This window comes from Temnothorax curvispinosus, unplaced genomic scaffold (assembly GCF_003070985.1).
Source record: "Temnothorax curvispinosus isolate PA1 unplaced genomic scaffold, ASM307098v1 QBEX01010941.1, whole genome shotgun sequence".
Lineage (NCBI taxonomy): Eukaryota > Metazoa > Arthropoda > Insecta > Hymenoptera > Formicidae > Temnothorax > Temnothorax curvispinosus.
In genome coordinates, this window is record NW_020220721.1 from 697,087 (window position 1) to 704,717 (window position 7,631).

Sequence of the window (7,631 nt, forward strand, 5' to 3'; positions counted from 1 at the left end):
TTTATTGACATTTATAATATGACATTTATAAACACTAATCTGCGTAATCGATGACGTGCATTGCGCAGCGAGTGTTAAGCAGGGCACACACACTTTTTGCAGAACGTAACAGTAAGATTTCGACCAATCGCGTTGCTCAATTCTTACTTCTACGGTTACAGACGGCCGAATCGAGCAACGCGATTGGTAGAAACCTTACTGTTATGTTACGTCTTACAGAAAATGTGTGTGGCCAGCATTATTTCAAAGAAATAAATTTTGCACGTATAAATGAACATATAGGTATATTCTTTTATGCAGAACAAACTTTTATTATTAAGCACAATAAAATAATACCAGGAAATTTTTAGAATAAAAATATTTTATTAAGCATTATTTGCTGTAACATTTCTTATACATTGTTTTGAATCAATAAAGTTGCTAATAAATTGATAATAAATTATTTCCAAAGCAATAATAAAACATTTTGTTAATTATAATTTAAGATAAGTTAATTATAATTTAAAATAAGATAAACTATAATAAATTACTTTACCAATGTTAATTTACGCAAATTTAAAAATGTTTTAAATATTTATAAGTTATATACATTTCGACAAAAGATTAAATATTTTATAAAATTACATTCACATTTAAATCCGCAATTAATAAACATTTCACGGTACTTTTTGAATAATATGTTATTTCATGAATTACGCTATGTTTTATTTATATTACATTTCTGTAGTCATCTTATTGCTTAATGTCTATAGTCATCTCGTGAATAGTTAAACTTTGCCATTCAAGGTCTGATTGTGATCTTTCGTAACCTTGATCATTTTATGAATTCCCGTTAACTATTTATAGAATAGTTCGCGTCACGAAACTCAGCGAATTGAAATTTTGACGCGCAATTTCGACATTTCTGTTCCTGGGATGCACATGACGAGAAACAGACTAGAAAAGCGAAAGGTTTCTTTATGTCTATATTACATCCTCCATTCGCACTCACTTGAAACCTGAATTGTGTGTTTTTGAACTATAGGTACGCAAAAAAAGTGTCAAATAAAAATTTATATATTCAAATCAGAACTTATACATAACGTGTACTGATTACTCTCGTATATATGCAACAATCTATTATCTTTTTATAAGAGTTTTAACTTTTTACTTCAACTTGTTTTTCTTGATTGAACTATGTAAAATACTTCATTCAAGCAAGTTACTTTGTTTAACTACTTATTACTTTGTAATATGATCTTATTTCAAGATTTTCACGTTGAAATCAGAAATATTTTCAAATCAAGAATATTCATTTTTCTGTATATAGAAACCGGAGATACGGGCTCGCGACTAACAAATGCAACAAGCGGTGACTATCGATGTTAATTCACGCTCACGTTTTTAGAGTTTCATGATGGCGCAATCTGAAATTACAATGAAATCAAGTTTCTAGATTTAATACACCCGATTCGGCGTCGCAGACTTCTTATGCAACACTATGACTGCAAAACTGGAGACTCGATGTCCCGGATATGGATAAACGAGAATACTGTGAAAGGTAACTGAACGAACGATAACTTGCCTCGGTTAACAGGTCTCCGCGTATCTCCTCATACAAAATTTTAAAAATATAAAAAAATATGCTTCTTAATTTTTTAAATACTCTTTACCTTACCGACTCTTTCTATTAACTTTCTGATACACGATAAAATTTGTATCTCAAATTTATCTTTGTAAGTTGCTAAAGTTATACTGCAAGAGGAAAATTATAGTAGTTATTGATGAGCATATTGATACAACTATATATAAATACTTTAAAAATTATATAAAAATATAAATTATATAAATACTTTAGGAATTTTTTAAAAGTTTTTGGATGCGTCAGCTTTAATCGATATATCTGGATATAGTAGAAACAGAAGAACTATGTTTTACATTTATATACACATACCTAATATGATACAGTATATACCGTGTGCCTATGACATATAAACTTACTGTGCATATTAAATTATAGAGAAGAAGATGAGAGAGAAAGAGAGAAATAAAAAGTTGTAATATGGGCAGTTACTATCTTTAGTTCTTTTAGAATAATTTAAAAAAATCTTAATTGACCGTCTGGTTTAAATCTATTATGTCATTGGAATGTACATAAAAAGAATTTAATAATGGATAATAATTCATTAATGGCTACTTTTATAGGACAAATCCATAAAATATATACAATGTATATATATTTTAAGATCTTACTGACACTCTCTCTTTTTCCTATATAGCATTTTTATTTATTAGGTTTCTAATTTAATACAAAGAGTGATCAAGAAAATAAAGATTTATTAAGATTTTCGCAGGTATTGTAATCGGTGTTTCTTGCATCTGTTTCTGTAGAGAGAAAATTGATGATGCTGAATAATAGGAATTGTAATAATTGATGTTTTTTGCTTTGCGATGTTTTTTCAAATTACTTTTGATTATTTTCGAGGAAACAGAAGGTTTTTTTATTTCCTTGATGTTCATTAATATATATCACAGAATTTAAATCAACAGAGTACATTGTTAAATTAGACGTTAAATTTTATAATTGAATTCCAGTTTTCGCGAAGTTGCAACAAGCATTGCATCGCTACAGGTCAGTAACCTGTGAGGTAGGCGGCTTTCACATTCACCTAATATAATCTCATGATCCGGCTGATCACTCTTATGCATCTTATCCAATAATACCTTTATGTATTTAATCGGACATTAGATGATTCTGACAGCGTAAGTAGCGATTACAGCGAATGTGATGTGTAGCATATAATAAACTTCGTCAATAAAATCATTTCTTACGTCAACTTGTCTATTAAATGTTTTATAGACCGTGGTGCTAATGATTTCCACGGTAATAACTCAGACAAGGAAACACAATGTAAATGCTAAATACTAAACTTTATGTAAGATAGTAGTAAATAAATTTTTACTCCATAATTATACAATTAATTATATTCAAAATTTTTATAGTTTATCTTCACATGTGTTTATCTTTATATTTTGATAATTTGATAATGTATTATTAGGTCAAATTTTCAATGATTATTAAGATGAATAGAAGAAGAGTCAGACTAAATAATGCTAGGTTTTAAACATTAATAAAATATTATAAAATTGCAAGTATAAAATATTATAAAATTGTATTATAAAATTGTTAGTAAAAAATATTATATTATAAAATTGTAAGTATAACATAAATAAATTAATAATCCCCCGTAGTAGTAAATCTTATCTTATAATTATTTAATTATAATTTATAATTATTTAATAAAGAAAACTAATCGGCATTGCGGAGAAACGGCAACAATAAACTTCGATAGTTTCGAGTATCGACTTTACATGTCTTTTTTAGAAATGGAATCTCTCTCATGGAATCTCTCACAGTATTTTATATTTTTGGAAAATTATAATTACCATATTTCTTACAAATAAACTGCATTTTTTGAAATCTATTATGTAAGCAGATTTTAAGCTTTGCCCCTTTCTAATTGCTGTAATTATATAGTAACTAAAATATTTTATATACCAATAAATATTTCACTTTTTAATTTTTTTCTAAATTTACTATTTTAAATAACTTTCTACAAATTATATTTGATATGTTTGGGCAATGTCTTTGTTTTTAATAAAATACTGAATATTTTGCTTTTATCTTGCTAAAAAATAAGGTATAATAAAATCAAGTTTATTATCTTCTAGAGATTTATAATAATAAAATGTTTAATATCATATAATATTTTTTTCCTTTAGCTTATTATTTATTATAAGACGCTGAGCAAATTTTATTACACTCGGTCTAATGAAATTATTTAAAAATATATTTTGTTATTTTAAATAAATTCGTTCGATTAAATATTTTAAATTTTGTATATATTCTATTTTCATCAAGCTATTACTTCCTACACTTCTAAACAATCTCGTGCGCATGTAAGAATTGTGAAGGTGCGTGAACTCTTTATAGGACCAAGAGAGTGAGAGTAGAAGAAAACCGACTTGGTTTACTCTCTCGACAAGAGAGAGAACAGTACTGTTTATACCAATAGCTTTCCGCCAATAAACATCAAACTGTTTTTACGCATATAGGCATAGATATAACAATAGGATATACAAAACCAATGACGGATTCCTATTTCTCGCGACTCTTGCAAACGTAGTTACGTTAAATAGAATGTGTATTAAAGCTAACTACCTGCATTCGATACCTGCGGCGAATGTTGTTCGGTAGGAAAGGTATATATATATATTAATAATTCTGAAAGATGCAAGATCTCTTTTTGTTTCAAGGTTCAAAGTAAGATAAGAATCTATTATCTTATAGTCCAGTTTATATTTCCTACGTTATTCGAAATAATGACTGGAAAATTGACGTAAAGGAAAGAAAAAGTTCATAATGTGTGTGCCCCGGCGTGTGCAGCTACAGTTATGTGCAGGTGGGGAGAGAAACAGAAAGAGAGAGATCGGCAGGTCGTTCTTCAACAGTACAACTTTCAGCACGGATTACGAAGGAGCTCAGTAAGTTCGCGAGCACGCCGCGAAGTAAGCGCGATCTATTCTTCACGGAGCAACAAGAACATTGCGCTAATCGCAGGCAATCAAAGGATTAAATCGGACGTGTGGAGCATCGACATCAGGTATTTAATATTTCACATCTATTATACTCTGCACTTGCTACAATATTATTTCAAAACAGAATCATTTTAATTGATGATTTTTGGATAATTTTTTTTTTTAACGAAAGGATTTTTATTCAAAATAGAATTTTTTGAAATAAATCAATGGTCTTAATAAAAAAATTGCATCTGTTTGTCTAATTGATCTATTAGTTTAGTTTCCATTATTATCGTATCCAGATATATTTTTTTAAAAGACAATTCATAATTTTTGAGATAATTGTTAGATACAGTTTTCTTCTTATTCCACCTTTTTTATTCTTTTTTATAACTTTGTAAACATAGCAATAGTATAAATACAGTAACTAAATACATTAAGTATTTACTCTGCATTAATCAAATTATAGTAAAAGTAAATATAAAAATTTAAAAGCAGAAGAAATGTCTAACGTTTGTGAATGATTAGTTAGGTAAGAACATAGCGTATGATTTTTAAATATTTTTTAATTTAGTTTTTGCATATTGCGCAGTATTATTATATTTTTTAAAACTTTTGTATAGTCAAACGAGAATAATTATCAAATAATTTATTTCTGAAATATTTTATCTTCTCTGTCTTTCTTTCGCCCTTTCTTTTTCTCTCATTTTTTTTTATTTTAGTTATATTTTAATTTAACGTTCACAACCGTGTGTAGGTGCACATTAATCCTATTTGACATTTATTCTTTCGAAGATAAAACTTTATGTGTCATCTCAATTTATCTATGTGAATTCCTGACAGATTGGTTTGTTTACTGAGTAAATCATTGTTATGCTAAAACTAATACAAATTTTAATGCGGTACGTGACGCAACGTTTAGCTGCAAGTTTGCACGACTCTTGTGGATTACGCGTGTATGCTTCGCAGTGCATAGAGGCGTGCACTTTCCTCATTGGATAGAAAGATATACAGATAACTTGAAAAACTGCTTTGCCGCATTTTGCCGAATTATTGCATTACGTAACGGAATGCATAGCCGACCTAATCTCTGTAATTATCTAGATGAATTGTGTAAAAGCGAATGAATAAATCAGTTTAGACGCGAATATCATATAATAACTCGAACCATATGATATCATAACTGACTTATCTTGTTTTCTCTTTAAGTTGAGTGCAATTTAATTTGTAACACCCTTTTTGTAACAACGATGTTTCGTAATATGAGCAATATAGTATTCAGTAATAATTATTTCAATCAAACTGTCACAATTTGATAAGCTTCTTTTCTTTGCGAATACTCAAAGAAAATAATATCAAAGTACATAAAGTACTGAAAAAAAATAGAAAGAAGTCATGTTACATGCAAATAGAAAATTAAAGAATTATTATGCGCAGTCAATTTTTTAAACTTCAAACAAGTAGACCATTAACTTTGTAATCATTAACATTGCTGATAATAAATTTTGTGCACTTTGTACACTTTAGAAATTTTATAAAATTTAGTAATTATAATTTATTTTTATCTTTTTTTTAAATATATTGTTAATAATAAATAATTTTCTAATTTTTCTTCTAACTGTTAAAAACTTGAGCTGAAATGTACTTAAGAGCAGCGTTATTATTACAATAAATGTGTTATACATTTTTATACAGTATCAAAATTTCTGATTGACGGATATATAACAATAAATCACATATGTAATACTAGTTACACAAAAAAATACCTAATATAAGTAATATCATTAATGCAAATTAATTTAAATTAACAAGGAAAAAAGTATTAATTTTTTATAACAGAAACAATAATTTAGCTTAGATATATACATATAAATCAAGCACAGATTTACATTATATTTATTGTTTTTTATATTATTTATGTTTAGATTTATATTACATTGAGTGAATGAATTACGCAAAAAATAGATATAAAGTTATATAACATTAAAATTGAAAACATGGAATCTAAAAGGCACTACTCTATGTCTATAACGCATTGTAAGGCCAGCGTCTATAAACAATAAAAACAAGATACATACGCTCGATAATAGCAAAGCTGAAGGAAGGTTTAACTCTAAACTATAACATCTAAAAATTTCTTTTGCTCGAATTTTGACCGTTTAACTTTCCTTCAGCTTTGCTATTATCGAGCGTATGGACATCTTAATTTTATCTTGTTTTTTGATTTATATTATTTATTGTTCTTTAATGCTGTTCAATGTAAAAAGGCTAATAGATGTTAATTTGCGAGACAGATGCGAGATTGATATAGGCAATTTATTATATGCAAATAGCAATTTATCAATTAATTCCAATATTTCCATTAACTCGGCATTTTCGTAATTGCTTAAAAGAAGAAACAAACACATTAACAGTTTCAAAACTAAAATGATTTTTATGTCACCATTGATCATGAACCTGTTATTCTCGATTATGAAAACCTTGACAGCTATATTTGCAATCGTTTCTATTGCATTGAGCGAAAGAGTTTTAAAGAGTGAGTGCCTGAGTGGCTATATTATTGTGAGAAGCGATGCACGGTTACGACTTGTAAAAGTGTATAACGACTTCACTTTATCGGCGCCCTGTCATTCGAATCAATTTAGTTCGTGCGAAAGAGAATGTGAAAGTGCAAGCAATAACGAGCATGAAAACACAATGCGGACTCGACCTCTACATGACAAACTTTATCGATCGCCCAAAGTTAGCGAATCATGATTTCGATCATGGTCAGCAATAGCAATCATTCGCTGAGTAAGTCAATTTGATCAGCACCTATACTAACAGACCATAGTTAGCAAATATTTTCTCCTTAAATTTGAAATTAGATCCATGCAATTGTGACAAAACAGTTCGATCATCATTTCTTTGTGTAAAGTTCATTTTAAATTTTGAATGCGTCAGATTTTATTGCTCAATTAAAATAAATAGGAAAAAATATAAAATACGTCTTTTTTGTTAATTAAGAAGGAGATATAAAATATATATCTTTGTTTTAATGAAAATTTCATGATTTTAAATGTGATTTATAA

General features: G+C 28.1%; 1 protein-coding gene across 5 annotated transcripts in view; it reads left to right on the plus strand.

Moving 5' to 3' along the window:
* Positions 1-4,476: 4,476 nt before the first annotated feature.
* The window catches only part of LOC112460973 (putative fatty acyl-CoA reductase CG5065), a 9,469-nt gene continuing 6,314 nt past the window's right edge, over positions 4,477-7,631 (plus strand). For all 5 annotated transcript variants that reach the window (XM_025025959.1, XM_025025957.1, XM_025025960.1 and 2 more), the window contains exon 1: positions 4,477-4,643. The gene's annotated coding sequence lies outside the window, so the exon portion shown is untranslated. The remainder of the gene's footprint in view (positions 4,644-7,631) is intronic.